An 18,071-nucleotide genomic window follows, 5' to 3' on the forward strand; every position below is an offset into this window, starting at 1 on the left:
TACGACACACGTGCAAATAAAAATTCGCAGCGCTTTGCGACCAAACCTGCGTCAAGGGTAGGAGTTAACAAGCACCTTCCGTTCAGCGTGCTAACACGAAGGAGCTAGCAGTAAATCAAAATCCAGGTTTGGGCGACTTCATGTATTCATAACGCCTTCCAATAGCAGTTATCATCCGTCCGTCCGCACCCCATCCCCTCCCTCTATTCGGTGCTCCGATCTTTTCGCGCTGCGTTTAGAAAGCCTGCTAGTAGCAAGTCGTCCTCTCATTCTGTGGCCATATACAGCAACTGCACAGGCCGAATTGCAGAGCTGGCTGTAGCACACGTGCTTCGTGCTTAATAATGTGTCAAGCTAAGGGGCACTTGCTAATTTGTAACTAGTTCTTTGCATGTGTTTATGAATGCAAAAGCTTTTTTGGTAGTTCAGTGATGCCATTTTAAGCACACTTCACTATGAATAGGTGTTCGTGGCATCACTGTATCGCAACGAACAATGAAGAGGAGTGCTGCTGCTGTCACGTAATTAACGAAATCACTCAAAAGCAGAAGCATGCGCAATGCATCACAAGGTCACAAAAATTTAAGGACGCTTGTGTGAACAGGACTGTGCTGGAAGTGGCACTTGTGCAGCAAGGTACCACTTTATCAGAAAAAGGTGACGAAGACTCCGCAAACAGGTGAAATTTGATATAGATCTGATTTGTGCAGTATTATAATTAATTTTCACTTCCACAGGTATTTGAGATATGCTGTATATCGGCAATTTGCATGGTTCATATGGAGAAGAATGGGCAAGCATAAGAGGCGCATTCTGCCAATTTGTGTCCTGTGTGCTATCCGGAAGAAATATCCATCTCAAAATGGAGTGTATCTATGGTTCAAACATTTTTGAAGTTTCGTCGAAGTGAGTATTTAAACAAGTGTAAGTAAAGGAACTGAATCACTGCATGTGCCGCTCTTTACATTGTGAACCAATTTTGCATCACTTACCAATTGGCTTTACAACTTGAATGCATGTAGCTAAAGTTTTTAGCACAATAAGTCAAAAGTGAATTTGGAAGCACATGTATATTTTATTCAGCGTCATTTTATTTGGTTGCCGAACATGCAAAATATAAAAACAGCCAATCCTAGTTATTTACAAGGATGTCGTGAAGCTTTCACAAAGGGAGTTTGTCATTAGTCCACAATGGCTTGTGTTAGGAACAAACCAGCTTTTCGTATTCTTGGCATTTTCACTACGTTTTGCTACAAGACCATATATATCTAACTATTTGTTGAATCTTGTTCTTCACCTCTTTGCAAGCTCTTCCTTTGGTGCTTTAGGAAGGTGGCTGCTGAGAGGTGGTGGAATCTTCGCATTTGTGGTCCTTCTCGCGCGTAACACTGCCGCAGAATCCAGCATAATCACATCCAGTAGTATTTTCGGATAGCCTGCATTATGATTTCACAAAAAATGTATGTGTGCACAAATAAAGCGGAATACTATCAGCTTACCATGTGTTGGTTGCTCCTTTATAGGACAGGCAACCACATTGCTTCCTGTGGCTTTCGAGTATTTCACAATTCGCCTAGAAGTGTCATCATGTGCGCAAGCCTGCCTTCTCTCACGATTCACATTGTAATGCATGTGTGCTAACCGAGTCCGGGAACAGTTGCATTTAATCATTTTATCACTTGGGGTCATTCAATCGTGAAACAAATTGATGCAGCCAAGAGATGCAGGAAACAGCATAGAATGTAGAAACAGTGATTGGTAAACAAAATACAGCCAGGCAAAACAATCGGTGGACCATGGCTTTGACTCCAAAAGCAGCCAAGCCACGACAAATGTGCTCCTCACGAATACTTGAACATTGTAATGAACATTGTGGCTTCAGTATAGTTTGCATATTACATTTCTTTATTTCATATGGTATTCATATATTTATCTGGTATAAGCAGTTTTTCCACTGAAATGCACTACTTGCTTGATTTCAGTGTTTCATCGAGACTCAACTGCAAAGCCGAAATATTTAGTTACCTTGCCACCATTCCTTCAAGATTACTGGCACAACTTGGGCGCAAAATGGAGCAGCACGCTATGAAAAGCTTCTAAACCATAGGTCTGAAACTTCGCTGCTAGTTGTGGCAAATCTCTCAGGAGGGTCTGGGAAGTCGCGACTCCCTCGAGCTTCTGAAAAGTTTTCGACTGAATGAAAAGCGTAGAAGCACCAGTGCCAAGTGTATACACCAGCCATCTGTCTGGATGACTGTGACACCAGAGATGCGGCTGTTTTCAGCTGGCAACTTAAAAAAAAAAAAAAAAAACTTGTGCATGTGATTAGAGCTACAGCGACATAGCAAGAAAAAATCGCCGATCAAGTTATACGGATTGAACGGCAAAAAGCTACATTATTTCAGAACTGGTCAGACACTGTGTACTCGCATGACACTGCTTGGTACAGCTGATGTGTTTTTCACTGGTGTATGTAATATTTCCATCAAAAGGCACTGTACCTGCGCTAAGTCAATTCCGCGGTTCAATCTCTCCATGGAGACAGGATGGAAGCAGTGCATCCTCATGGCTATGAATGTCTCTGACATGATTTAACAGCGATTTCCACTTCGAAGCAATGAGCTTCTTGTGGCCCTCACTTGAGGCAGCTGACCAATAGAGGTAGTTCCGAACAGCTTGCGTCCACTCCTTGAGCTCTTGGCGTCATTTCTTTTTGCCACAGCAAACAACGTTTTGTGAACATCTGAAATTTAAAAAAAAATTATGCATGCCTTTCTTGCAAGAATGCATAATGTAAGTGAAAATATTCTGGTTAAGCCAAGTACAGAAGACTTCATACCTTTGACGACATGCGAGACATCGAATTCATGCTTGATGTCGGACATCTACTTCCGAAGAAAACACTTTATCTAGGCATGCCGGTCAGTAACAATAGATGTCACGTCAATGCATTAATCCTGGAGGAAACTGAGGCTACGTTTCAGGTTATAAAGCTCCATATAGCAGCTTGCGCCTACTTCATTAAACTGCAAAATGTGACTATTCAGTATGTAGTTACACATAACAAAGGTGTGTCCTCTATAAACAAGATGAACGTGAAGTGACTATTTGCTGCACAGAATTATCTTCTAGCACTGGTTGCTTCATATATAGCGTGTTTTAAAACACACTTTAAACAAACCTGCACAAGTTCAAAATGAAATATTTTGTTGCGTGGAAGATCCAGAAAGAAGTATGTTCCGATGCGCTTAATCCAGGCGAATCGGCTCGGCCATCGCCTGCAAGTCTCACTGTTTGCTCTCCGATATCCACAAGCAACAGTTGCTCTTCCTTTTTCCTCACCTAAAGGAGATTCTCACTAAAGTAAGCACATGTCAATTGCTGTATATATCTTTTAAGAAATATGCTTACTCTCCCGATCGCAGGCCAGAGGTGAGAACGTTGAATGTTGAAAAATGTGCTCTCTCCGAATACTTGTACCCCACTGAGCGAAAGCATACGGAGAGTAGCAGTTGGGTTGCACCCAGAAAATAGCATGGCTGAAGAAAGCCGTAGGTTGAGCACAGCGAACTGCGTGATGCAATTTTGATTTTGCCAAGAAATCGTGTGGCCTGACTTGGAGACTATAGTAATCTGAAAAAGAATTCCTCGGCACGGAACATGACATGTCGGAGGTGCAAACCACTTGCGGCAGAAATCGGAAAGCATCCTAAGCTGTTTCTCCTGGACTAAAACAATTCTTTCATTATCAGGAGCGTCACTGCAGTTCTCACTGCAGTGCTTTTCCCCGGAGTAGATATTCCTGGAAAAAACAACAACCTTTCAGCTAAAGTGCGTAGCACAGACCGAAGGAGCTTGCAAAATAACTACGTCTGCTGTGCTCGATGACATAGGGCGATCATAAAAAGCCAAATCGCGAAAGCATTGTAATATTGTTCGGCATTGACATAACGTACCCTTTTTTCCAGCCACTCAAGGGGCAGTAGTCATCATGGCTGAATGAGTCGTCATTGTGACCGAGTTCCTCGCTATCACAGTTGTTCTCGGAGCTTACTTCACACACTGTAGTGCCCAGCTGTACCTGGGTGGCTGCACTAACCATAGAGGGACCAACCTCAATACCCAGTAAAATATTGAGGCACATGAACAGTAGTTATCAGGACTGAATGACGTTCATTTCATTCAACTAATACTATGTCCACCAACTCGGCTTTCACTGAAGCTAAAACATTTGCGGTATTACAGAAATACAATTCCCTTATTACAGCCCATAAATTATTCCACTTATTGAAAGCACGCAGATGGTACACACTGACAAAGGCACGCTAAATTTAATTGGCCATAGATACCCATAGAAACACCACAATGCTTTGTCTGTGCTGCTTTTGATTTGACTTTTCTTTTCATGCTCGCCTGTGATGCCTTAGAGCAGTTTGCAGGCCGCATGATAACTTGAATGCATTTGCCGTCAACTTTATGCGATCTCAATGTTGGTGGTTCTTGGGCACCGTCTCGAAGTGGTAACTTTCTTGTAAGGCAGTCATGATGTGTGATGTCATCTGCCATGTATTCTTGATGTTCACTGTCATCTGGTGTACAGTCACCTGGTGCGCAGTCACCTAGTGTGCAGTCACCTAGTGTGCAGTCACTTGGTGCGCAATCTTCAGTGCAAGCCGTGTTGCCGAACAGTTAAGTAAGAACCTGAAAATGCCAAAAACATATCATGCTCTTGCTGCAAACATGGCAAAAGAAAGTGCACTTCAGTACGAGTAAAATCTGCATGTCCTGCAAAAATAATTTTAAAGCTCGCTTTATGGCAGAGATGAATTTTACAGCAGCGTTGCAAATCACACATGCCATCTCTAGGTAAAGAGGCACCATCTATTTATACGTTAGCTTCTCCATACCTCTATTCATTTGGGCAGCTAGAATAAGCTTTAATGGTTGCAATATAGCTAAAACGTCTGCTCGCAGACCTCTGGGACACATCTCTTGAAGGTTATGAATCTTTGCAAGTTAAGAGGCTAAGCAGACTAGCCTACTCTTCCCTGTTCATAAAGGAAATGTCTCTTGCATTGTGGCTTTCCTCATTTTCATTTCTAATTGTGCCACTCCATGCTACAAGTTTTTTTATGTTCTATTTGCCGGGAGCCGGCAGCCTTCTCGAGGCAAACGTTTTCTCAGCGCTCCGAGGACGAAAAAAAGGTAGCGCGCACAATTTTCTCACATATTTTTGCCACAAAGGACTACACATGAATCCTAACCTGCTTGAACTTATATAGGTCCACGTGAACACGTCTACGTATCACTTCTTCACACGTACGAGCTTTCTGAATAGAACTACGCGCGACGCGCAGCCTCTGGTTGCGAATTTCCCATAGCGTATCCGCAGTCTTGATACGTAATATGGTGGGAAAGCTGCGCACGAGCCTAACCTTCAAACGCTTTTTAGTGCGGTGTAGTTTGCTACCGTTCTCGTACAAGTGCTGTTTAATTCAGGCGCAACGCCTCACTGTTAACAAACAGCGGTACACTAGCTCGAACTGCATTTGTCGGAGAAAAGCAATGTCCCAATCGCTAGCTTACACGTAGTAAACTACACTGAACAATGGTTCGCGCAGTCAGGTTCTTACCTGAAGCTTCCTTCTTTTCGCGAAAGCTGGCCTTCACAGCGGTAACGAGCTCCTTGTGCACGGGGACACTGACGGAACTGTGCCGGGCCTAAGTCGAGCCAACTTAAGAGGAAGCGTCAGCTTGGGTGCGCCTATCTAAATGCATGTAAAAGGAGAATTCCTTTTTCTCGGCAACCACTGCACAAAATTTGACGAGGTTTATTGCATTTTAAAGAAAAACTTAAAATCTAGTGACTGCTTGTTTCGAGTTTTTGAGTTATGTCGTCAATGTTTTATTAAAAATTGGCAAAGTCGAAAATTTTCCGAAAGCGAAACTATCAAGTTTACAACTCTGTAACTCAACAACGAAAAACGATAATACGATTCGGTGAATTGCATCTAATAGTACATCTAAAGCGGACAAAATTTATACGTTACAGATGAATATAAAGAACATTATTATTAGGGAAATATAACTTTTGCAGAACCCTTGTAACCAACGTAACAAGTTCACTTAAGATGTCAAATGACAAATCAAATTTGTCCGCTTTGAATGATATCGTTCCCGATATCAGTTCGTGATGCAGAGCTATGATTTTGTAAACTTCGTGCTTCTATTTTTTTCAGGCAGTCAAATATTTGAAAATTTTTTAAAGAAAATTCAAGCGCTAAATCGGAATTGCGCTCCCGATAGTCACTAGCATTTAACTTTCTCTTTCAAATGCAACAAACTTCATTAAAATCAGTCCTGGGGTTATCTCATAAAACGTTCTTGCGATTTACATGTATTTGAATAGGCCGCGTCGGAGTTGGGCCCGATCTAAAGCTTCCTTTTAACTGGCAAACCCAACGCACGCATTATTATAAATTATGGTAGTAATCGTCGTCACGGAAGCGGTTGGAGCAGAACACAGTTGTTCTTGAGGGCTTGAAATTCTTTCGCTTCGCAGCAGCCTCCCACTTCGTTAAAAGCTTCTTGTCTTGCGGGAAGCAATGGAAGACAACATCGCCGCGGCCGCTGGTGTATGTGCAACCATAGGCTGCGCAGAAAGCCGGCATGATCGGCCCACCACTGCAATTGATGCTGCGCACGTTGACTACCACTCTAAATACATGTAAACACACAAACAAAGGAACTCAGGGTCGATCAAAGCAGCTTATGACGGCACGCTAGCAGAAACAAGCACGGTCAGGCACGGTCGTGGAGACTGCGAAGGAACGGAGCACCAGTGTTGACGTCACTACGCCGCGGCTTCCGGTTTCCGCTCGCATCGTCAGCGTCAGCAGCAACGCGCGGCGTTCGATTTGGGCCGAGATACAGCGCAATTTTACCCTACGATAACGTCGCTCCACATTGAGAAATCCCCCTCCCCCCAAAGTTTAACCTACGTGGTTTATAAGGTTCCCGCATCCGTATAAGATCGTCTTATTGAATTCGACAGACTCTTCAGCTTTATTATCAGCACTTATGCGTTCCACCAACTCTTTATTTTTCTCTCTGCAATTATTTCCGGTCCATAAGTACGTAGCGCCTAGCCAAGTTTATTCCCACTCATTGTACCTCATAACCAAAGATGGTCTTGACAATTACTCTTTTCCGTTTCGCTCCCTGATGGATGAGCATTCTGACTCTCCCATCAAGGCTCTCCGACTCTCTCAAGCGGGGCTCTCCCAATCTGACAGGAATTGGGGTTGTCAAAGAGTAGACAAATTATGCAAAATCAGAAGCCAAAGCTCGACCCCATAAGCCTTTGAGTACATTTGCTATCTGAGTAAACTCGCCTCCCACCGGATTAAGCTTTTCTTAGTCTCTAGAGTTCGCTCGATTCAAACTAAATAGTGCCCGCGCAGCCTTGGGCGATCTGAACGAAATTGATCTGCGCCCGGCCAGCTGAACAAGGGGCTTTGTGCTGGCTACAGAGGTCTATGTCTCAATAAGGTGCCTGGTGTAGTCTCGTGCGAGCGCGGTCCTCTCGGTAAGCGCGGCGACTATCTTATATTCCCTCATCTTGGTACAATTTTCAATAATCAGTGGCATTTCTCTCGAAAACCATACTTAGTTCAAGGGAATTATGCATGTCTCAATAATTTCTTTTGTCGTATTGGAGTTCTGTTCGCCGTGTTATCTTTTGTCAACGTAACCTTTTCTCAAGTCTCTAAATTTACTAAGCCAGTTTTTTGCTTGCGCACCATCGCCCCGCACGTTTATATTTCCTTCCGTTTCTCTCCCTCGCGTGTGCTTTAGAACCACGGCGCTGCAATTATGTTTGAGTAGTTTTCTTTTACCTTTTTCTTTTTTTTCCTACCTTAAACTCATTCTCTCAACTACTACACGCAGAAACAAGTAAACAGTGCTCGCATTCGATCCCATAAATTAAAAAAAGTATAGAACATTATCAGTTATAGCACTCGTAGCACAGCTCTGTGGGCTGTTCCCTTTTCAAAAATAGTGATATTAGGGTTATCATAATTAAACAAAGGCATTTTGCTCTCGCGAGCAGCATTCCTTGGGATGGTTACACGGGCGAGTTTTCCACGCTAAGGCGCTAAGCGTGCGGCGCTCGCCTCGCTCCTGCTTAAGTTTTTCCTAGTCTCTAGAGCTGCTCGAGTTTCCTGTCATCGTCGGTCGGCTTTTTTTCTAAGAGAGTATGCCTTCCAACCACTATACCTTCATACCAAAAATCGACAATTGCGGACAACGTCAGGCTCTTTGCACGTAAGTACGACGTTCTGGACAGGAGCTATGCCGATTCAAATAACCTGGGGTCAGGCGGACCAACTGACTGAGCCATCTGTCCGACTAAGAACCAGGGGTCACGAGTTGAAGTCCCGAATTTTCTTCCTTTTTCTTCCTTTTCTTTAAATATTTTCTTTTCTAGTTTATCGTTATAACAGGGAATTACATATCTTCGCCACGACCGTCCATATGGGGAAAATGTTTCTTGAAACAGTTGTAATTTTTTTCGTCAGTTATTTATGGCCACTCACGTACACGTGCAGGTTATTATTTACCCGGTTTCGCGAGTTGAGTGCTATGTGTGCGGTTTAACCGAGCTCAGATTGGTCAGCCTTAACTGATCGAAGAAGGCACCACTGTAGGTTAAAGGAGGCATACAACTCCCGTCTCCCTAGTGCTTAGGCTCGCTGCGTTCCCAGGAAAACTATGACGTCAGGTACCTCCCCCGTGCCCTTCATTCCCTCCATCTCATTAGCTCTAGCATAATCCCTGTACAAAGCTGTAGAAAAGATGAAGACACCACTGAGAGCCGTCGAGGTTGCCTGCTTTGTGCGAATCTCGGCGTGGTAGTGCGACTGAACATTCTGAATAGCCACCCGGGAACACGAGTGTTCGGACGACAAGAGACAAGCAGACGCGACGAGCGAATCATACGGAACTCTGGAACTCTTGGTAAGTGCTGAAAAACGTTTGCCTTTTTATTTTTACGCACAAGTGATAAGCGAACGCTTAACGCTTCTCGAGCAGAACGGGACAGGCTCACCAGATACAACGACATCACCAGTGCATATTTGAACGCCAGAAGGATATACCCACCGCCGAGTCCCAAATTGAACAGGAGGCAGGCCGTCACCTGGCGACAACTCCAGACAAACACGTTCCCTAATCCATTCCGCCTCAAACGTATCTTCCCAGATAAGCATCAGGACGACACGTGCAAATTGTGCCAGGAAGGACCAGCAACACTCAAACACATGATGTGGGAGTGCAATGTAGTTAAAGGAGGGATGGCAGTTACTCCAGAGACCCTGTCGTCGAGGTGGGCCGCCGCTCTGCGCAGCTCAGACCTCGGAATCCAGATGTGGGCAGTCCAGCAAGCCCGTGAGGCGGCGTTAAGGCAGGGCCTTGACGTTCCTCCGTGGGAGACCTGAGCCCGGGTCGCGTTAAACCTTGCCGGATGTACAAGAAAGTTGTATCCATCCATCCATCCAAGTGTTAAGCACTGTTCAAATTTAGCAAAAATATATCGTGTACCAAGGCGCGCTCAAGTCGGCGTCCAGGCGTAAAATGCGCGAACAAGATGCTAGGGCGACCGAGAATTGACATTATGTCGTGCAACCTATACCGATCAGCAAAAATGCACAAAGGGCGTACGAACTGCCTAGCCGCGTACGGCATTATCTTACTGAGCTATGTCTTCTGCTCGGTTACGGTAGTCGGAAGTGCAAATCCGCCCCTCTATTCCTTTTTCTTTTTTTCTCTTTTTTTAACGATGGTGTGCCTGCGTATGACATCCTCCAGTGCACTACATCTGCAAGCTAGGAGTGGCACCTGACACCGGCGAAAGATGCCGAGAGCGAGTGGGGCTATACTAATCCAAGTACAACCAAATTAGGAAGGCCCACTAAGCTTGACCAAAGACACTCCCTTACCAGAGCAGGAATCGGCCTCCCTGGTGCAGTATTCGGCCACAACATCCCTATTGAAATGATCTCCTCAATGAAATGGCCCTCAATCTCCAGTGGCTGCGGAGCACCTGGCGTAGGAGGCGGTCAAACTTGCAACGCAGCAGAGGGCGCTAAAAATATCTGGGCCCGGACAGGCCGCCTTCGGAAACTGACCCTTGCAACGTTTAACACCCGAACCCTCTCGAGTGAGGCAAGCTTAGCAGGACTCTTCGAAGAACTATCAGACATTGTTTGGGATATTATTGGCCTTAGTGAGATTAGAAGACCTCGTGAGGCTTACACATTGCTGAATAACGGCCATGTCCTCTGCCATAGAGGTCTCCCGGATAAGGAGCAATAAGGGGTAGGATTCCTAATCTATAAAGACGTAGCGGGCAACATTGACGGATTCTACAGCATCAACGAGAGGGTAGCAGTAGTCGTAATAAACTCAATAAAAGGTATAGATCAGAGATAGTACAAACCTACGCTCCAACATCCAGTCACGACGACGACGAAGTAGATCAGTTTTATGAAGATGTTGAATTAGCGATGAGAAAAGTGAAAACGCGGTATACAGTAGTAATGGGGGACTTCAATACAAAAGTGGGGGAAAAGCAGGCGGGTTAACAGGCAATTGGCAACTACGGTGTCGATTCAAACAATGCTAGAGGTGAGGTGCTGGTAGAATTCGCAGAAAGGAATAGGCTGAGAATTATGAACACTTTTTTCAAGAAACGTAGTAACAGAAAATGGACCGGGAAGAGCCATAATGTAAAACAAGAAATGAAATTGATTTCGTACTTTCTGCCGATCCCAGCATAGTGCAGGATGTTCAGGTAATAGGTAGGGTAAAATGTAGTGATCATAGGTTAGTGAGGGCCAGGATCCACCTCAATTTAAACAGAGCAAGAGAAAATTAGTCAAGAAAATACAGGTCAACTTAGAGGCAGTAAGGGTAAAAGCAGACAAATTTAGGCTGGTACTTGCGAACAAATATGCAGCCTTAGAACAGAGAGATCATAATCTTGACACAGAGAAAATGAATGAAACCGTAATGAAACTGGCTTCAGAGGCAGCAATTCTAGTGGTAGGCAAGGCACCAAGGCAACCAGTAGGCAAGCTCTCTCAAGTAACAAAAGACCTAATAAAGAAACGACAAAGAATGATAGTGTCCAAGTCAAGAGATAATGTAGAATTCGCGGAACTGTGAAAACTGATCAACAAAGCGAAAATAAGTGATATTGGAAACTATAACGTGAGAAAGACTGAACAACCCCTAAGAAAATGGACGCAGCCTGAAATCAGTGAGAAGGAAACTTGGCATAGGACAAACCAAGATGTATATACTAAAGGATAAGGCGGGTAATATCATCAGCAATGTCGAAGATATACTAAATGCAGCGGAAGAATTCCATACAGACCTTTACAACACCCAGACGACTCATGAGCGCTCTATTCAAAACAATTATGAACAGTATACAGAAACTCCTCCTATAACTAGACATAAGGTCAGAAAAGCCTTGCAAGGCATGAAACGGGGAAAAGTAGCGGGAGAGGATAGAATAACGTTCGATTTGATCAAAGATGGAGGAGTCATAACGCTAGGAAAAGCGGCGGCTCTCTATGCGAAATGTCAATCGACTGCAAGGGTCCCAGAAAACTTGAAGAATGCAAACATTATACTAATCCACAAAAGGGCGACGTTAAAGAACTAAAAAAATTATAGGCCCATTAGCTTACTCCCAGTATAATATAAAATACTTACCAAAATAATCTCCAATAGAATAAGGACAACACTAGAATTTAGTCAAACAAGGGAGCAGGCTGGCTTCAGGAAACGTTACAATGGATCACATCCATGGGATTAGCCAGGTTATCAAGAAATTCGCAGAGTACAATAAACCTCTTTATATGGCTTTCATAGATTAAAAAAAAGCATTTGATTCAGTAGAGATACCAGCAGTCATAGAGGCATTGCATAATCAAGGAGTACAGACCACTTACCTCAATGCACTAGAAAATATCTACAGAGATTCCACGGCCACTTTAATTCTACACAAGAAAAGTAGGAATATACCTATAAAGAAAGGGGTCAGACAAGGAGACACAATCTCTCCAATGCTATTCACTGCGTGCTGAGAAGAAGTATTCAAGCTATTAAACTGGGAAGACTTAGGAGTAAAGATCGACGGCGAATACCTCAACAACCTTGGGTTTGCCGATGAAATTGTTCTATTCACCAACAATGCAAACGAGTGGCAATAAATAATTGAGAACCTTAACAGGGAGAGTGTAAGAGTGGTACTGAAGGTTAATATGCAGAAGACAAAAATAATGATAAATCACCTGGCAACGGAACAAGAGTCAACGATCGCAAGTCAGCCTCTAGAGTCTGTGGAGGAGTCCGTTTACCTAGGTCAACTTATCACAGAGAATCCGGACCATGAAAAAGAAATTCACAGAAGAAGAAAAATGGGTTGGATCGCATACGGCAGACATCATGAGCTCCTGAGAGCTTACCGTTATCATTGGAACGGAAGGTATAGAATCAGTGCATTTTACCGGTGCTGAAATATGGCGCAGAGACTTGGAGACTGATAAAGAAGCTTGAGAACAAGTTAAGGACCGCGCAAAGAGCGATGGAACGAAGAATGGTAGGCATAACTTTAAGAGACAAAAAGAAAGCAGTATCCATCAGAGACCGAACGGGCATAGACGATATTCTAATAGATATTAGGAGAAAAAAATGGCACTGAGCAGGTCATGTAATGCGCAGATTAGATAACCGTTGGACCATTAGGGTGACGTAATGGGTTCCAAGAGAAGGGAACTGCAGTAGAGGACGGCAGAAGGCTAGGTGGTGCGACTAAATTAGGAAATGTGCGGGTGCTATTTAGAATCGGTTGGCGCAGGACAGGGGTAATTATAGATCGCTGGGAGAGGCCATCGTCCTGCAGTGGACATGAGTAGGATGATGATTATGATGGTGATTATGATGATGATGATGGTGACAACTTCCCTATGAGAAGAGGGGGGCTTTGGCAAAACGACAGATGCAAAAATCGCATGTAAACCTGCAAAACAATGTGATGCATGTGTATGAATTCTGACTGCCAATAAAGCTGCTTTCGTTTGCGCACTGGGTAGCATATGTTTGTGTGTAACATTTGTTGAATTTTGTTATGTAAAATGTTTATTGTATCGATTTTTTACTTGTGATGACAGCAGATTTCCTTCATTCATTTATTGCTACAAATCAGTGCAAAAACAATTTATTTCTTTATTTAGTGCGCTCATCTTTTAGACCGCCTGGAGAAATACATATGTGATCACCCAATGCGGCCACCAGCACCACCTCACCTTGCTTCACTGTGAAAGCTCCTGCGGGTTTTTTTTTTTTACATAAGCAGGTCACCGTGGCAAGCGAATGCAAAATAGAGTTCAAGGCTAGTGACCTTTACTTTCAATTAAGCGTGATAATATGCAACATAGTATGGTGCTTAACATATTGATTCTTTATGGCATGGAAACTGCTGCATACTTGGCCGTATGTACATACAGACTGTACACTTCACAAGACTCGACATCACATGAAGATAGCCCGTAATGAGCTTTCCAATAGCAATGGCTGCTCCTTCAATTTATCAGACAAAATGCCTTTGACGTGCTGTGCCCACGATTATATCCAACGTGCCACCCTGTGCCACCGTGTCACCCAGCTCGCACAGTGCCGTCCAGGACCCACCGTGCCGCCCGTCACCCACCATGCGAACCATCGCCCAGCATGCCACCCATTTCGATAATCAACCATGATGATGGATTCCACTATGCCCAGCAACAGGCAAATGTTCAATAGGGTTGTAATTATTTCGTAACTTTTTGGGATTCTCTTGAAATTCACCGCGCCTGGCGCTGTGACGCTGTTCGTGAAAAGCAGCTCGGCCGTCCGACGCAGTCAGTTTCCCGTGTAGTGAATCTTACTGCTACAAGTTCATGACGCCTTCTCTGACACCGAGCATTAGTGGAATTATTTCTCTAATTTTTCCGATACCTTAGAGGCATGCAGGTGGTGCCTGGAATTGTGACGCAGTTAGCGAAAAGGAGATTGGTCGTGTGACGCTGTTACTTTCGCGCGTAGTGAACCTTAGTGGGACAAGTTCGTGACGCTTTCTTTGACACCAAGGAATATTAATTTTTTCGATACATTTTGATATACTTTTGAGGTACACACGTAGTGCCTGGCGTTGTCACGCAGTTCGTGAAAAGCAGCTCAGTCGTATGACCCACTCAGTTTCGTGCGTAGCAAATCTTACTGGGACAAGTCCATGACGCTTTCTCTGACACCGAGCATTATTCTAAATATTTAGTTACCTTTTGGTATGCTTTTGAGGCACGCACGTAGTGCCTGGCATTATGACGAGTTCGTGAAAAGCATCTCGGCCATGTGACGCAGTTTCGCGTGTAGTGAATTTTACTGGGACAAGTTCATGACTCTTTCTCTGACGCGCAGCACAATAATTTTTTTGGATATTTTTGCGATAGTTTTGAGGCAAGCATGCCACATTTGGCGTTGTGACGCAGTTAGCGAAGAACATATCGGCCATGTGAAGCAGCCAATATCGCGGGTAGTGAGTTTTACAGGGACATGTTCATCACGTATTCTTTTACACCGAGCATTATTGTAATTGTTTCGTTAACTTTTGGAACACTTGTGATGCACGAACACCGCGCCTTGCGTTGTGACGCTGTTAGTGAAAAGCAGCTCGACCGTGTGACGCAGTCAGCTTACCGTGGAGTGAAACTTACTGCGAGAAGTTCATGACGCTTTCTCTGACACCGAGCCTTATTGTAATTGTTTCGTTATTTTCGGATTTCGCGCCTGGCGCTGTAACGCAGTTAGTGAAAAGCAGCACGGCCATGTGACGCAGTTTCGCGTGTAGTGAATTCGTCTGGGGCAAGTTCATGACGCTTTCTCTGACACGCAGCATTATTGCAATTATTTCATTACTTTTTGTGACACTTTAGAGGCATGCACGTATTCCCTGGCATTGTGCCGCAGTTAGTGAAATGCAGTTTGGCAGTGTGACGCTCCTAGTTTCGCGTGGAGTAAATCTTACTAGGAAAAGTTTATGACGCTTTCTCTGACACCCAGCAATAATATTTTTTGGGTTATATTTTGGGATACTTTTGAGGCAAGCACGTAGGGCCTGGCGTTGTGACGAAGGTGGTGAAAAGCAGCTCAGTCGTGTAACGCAGTCAGTTTCGTGCGTACTAAATCTTACTGGGACAAGTCCATGACGCTTTCTCTGACACCGAGCATTGTTGTAAATATTCTGTTACCTTTTGGTATACTTTTGAGGTACTCACGTAGTGCCTGGCGTTGTGACGCAGTTAACGAAAAGCAGCTTGGCAGAGTGACACTGTTAGTTTCGCGTGGAGTGAATCTTGCGGGGACAAGTACGCGACACCCAGCATTATTAATTTAATGTTATTTTGTTGGATACTTTTGAGGCGCGCATGCCGCGCCTGGCGTTGTGACGCTGGTAGCGAAAATCCGCTCGGATGTGTGACGCAGTTTCGCGTGCAGTGTAGCTTACTGGCGAAATTTCATGAAGCTTTTTCTGACACCAAGCATTATTGTAGTCATTTCGTTAAATTTGAGATACTCTTGAGGCACCAAAGCCACGCCTGGCGTTCTGACGCAGTTAATGAAAAGCAGCTCGGCCGTGTGACGTGTTTACTTTCGCCTGTACTAAATCTTGCTGAGACATGTTCGTGACGCTTTCTCTTACACCGGGCATTATTGCAATCATATTGTTACTTATTCGGATACTTTTCAGGCACGCCCACCGCGACTTCGGTTGCGACGCAGTTAGCTAAAAGAAGCGCGGCCGTGTGACGTGTGAGTTTTGGGATACTTTTTAGGCAAGCACGCCGGGCTTGGCTTTGTAAAGCAGCCAGGAAAAAAGCAGCTAAGCTGTGTGGCGCAGTTTTGATTGCAGTGAATTTTACCGGGACAAGTCCATGACGCTTGCGCCCAGCATTCTTGCAATAATTTCGTTACTTTTGGGATACTTTTGACGCACGCACGCTGCGCCTTTCATTGTGACGCAGTTGGTGAAAAGAAGCTCGACCATGTTACGCGGTTAGTTTAGCGTGTAGTGAATCTTAGTGGAAGAAGTTCATGGCGCTTTTTCTGACACGGAGCATTATTGCAATTATTTAATTATTTTTTCTGGTACGCCATGCCGAGTTTTGTAACATAGTGAAAAGCAAGTCTGCCGTGTGACGTAGTTAGTTTCGGGTGTCGTGAATCCTAATGGGACAAGTTCATTACGCGAATGTAATTATTGTAGTGACATTTTGGGACAAGTTCGAGGCAGGCTCACCGCACCTAACGTTCTAACGTAGTTAGCGAAATGCAGCGCGGCAGTGGTGGGAAGGTTATCTTGACCTTTCGGAATCTGAGTGGTAGAATTTTGCGTCGCTTTTAAAAATTATTAGCGTGCACCTTCTTTCGGTAATCACGCTTCTCAATAACGCGACGAGCGATTACCAAAAGATGTTACCATGGGAGTGTGTTGCTTGCGCCATAAGAAAGCGAAAAGATAACTCCAAGGAGATCAAACACCATGATTTTGTTAATCGACAATACTGTCTTCTCAACGACTTAAAGAAAGGTTTTGTACCCACGCATTTCTCTTGAAGTCGAGCAGGAGGCATTCTGCGACCCGCTAGCGTCATCTGGCTGAGCGCCTGTGTTGTGGCCACATATGTGTACGTAGTGTACCATCGTGTCGGCTGAGACCAAGTTTTTTTGGAAAGACACAGTCGACCGTGTCTATGTGATCTTCAAGTGCAGGAAATAAGGCCCAGCGAGGGGGGAATGATTAGAAATTGCATGTTTTTGACATGTTTTACATACAGTACTATTTGGAATAAGTCGGGTATATTCAACGCCATGTATGGAAAACCGAATTGCTCTTATTTGTAATGCCGCTCGTTGACCACTTTGCAAGTCTTGTATCTAAACGCAGTATTCCTATAAGGTCCAAATGTCAAAACGACACATGCTTGTCCTTTAATTTTTTTGAGCTGACGCCGTCCGGTAGAGCTTCGTACGAGAGAGAGAGAGAGAGAGAGAGAGAATGTTTAATGGCAGAAAGGTGGAGAGGTCGGCCTGAGTGAAGTGCATCTAGCCTGCTACTCCACGCTGGGGAAGAGGTTTGGGGAATAACAGAGGTGGGATGAGAAGAGGAAAGAGGATGGTGGTACGGCAAATACGATGAGGGCTGCACATTATATTGGATCTGTGCATTATGTACGTGCACACATCGCACCACAGCACAGTCATCTTAGCGAGCAGACTTAGAAGTTACTGCAATGTAGCCAGGAGACTGTCTATATTGTTCATAATTTTAATCGCTGTTAGCGCCACTGGCGTAATTAAAGCGGACAGTAGCAGCTGCAGGGCGGCGAATATTTGTCTCAGCATGGTTTTGATAACAGAGTCTGATGGTGCCATCTGATTGCACTGTCCTTGCTCGCGCTGACAGTCTAAGACCCGTGTGCACGGCGGCAAGCGTGGCCATACATTCGATTCCGGGCTTGCGCAGCTGGCTTTAAGCAATGGTTTAGAGAGATTTATCGATGCCAATTCAACTACCTTCTCCTGGACCGCGGAATTGGAGCCAGCGAGCTCTCGTTTGGACCTACAGCTTGCCCACACCGATGACGCGTTGGTCTCCTCCGCTGTTGCACTGACGCTGCCACCTTCTTGTGGGAAATACTTGTATTGCTCATTTTGTTCGGTACATTTTTCTCCTTTTTTTCTTTAGGACACTCCTTGGAATTGGCCTCATGGGGTCCATCGCAATTTGAGCACTTCATTACTTTCACTGTGTACGAAGATACGTCATGGCTACCAGCACAGCAGAGGCATGTCGTATGGCCTGTGCATACAGCGCTGACATGGCCTAGCTTAACGCACTTGTGGCATTGCAGTGGCCAGGGCACATAAGGACGCACCGGGTGCCTCACGTAGCCCACCTT

At 44.6% G+C, this 18,071-nt stretch overlaps 1 pseudogene; it reads right to left on the reverse strand.

The window, feature by feature from the left end:
• Positions 1 to 1,931: 1,931 nt before the first annotated feature.
• Positions 1,932 to 13,795, reverse strand: LOC140219971 (uncharacterized; annotated as a pseudogene).
• Positions 13,796 to 18,071: the final 4,276 nt, after the last annotated feature.

Source organism: Dermacentor andersoni, chromosome 8 (genome assembly GCF_023375885.2).
Source record: "Dermacentor andersoni chromosome 8, qqDerAnde1_hic_scaffold, whole genome shotgun sequence".
NCBI classification, from domain to species: domain Eukaryota; kingdom Metazoa; phylum Arthropoda; class Arachnida; order Ixodida; family Ixodidae; genus Dermacentor; species Dermacentor andersoni.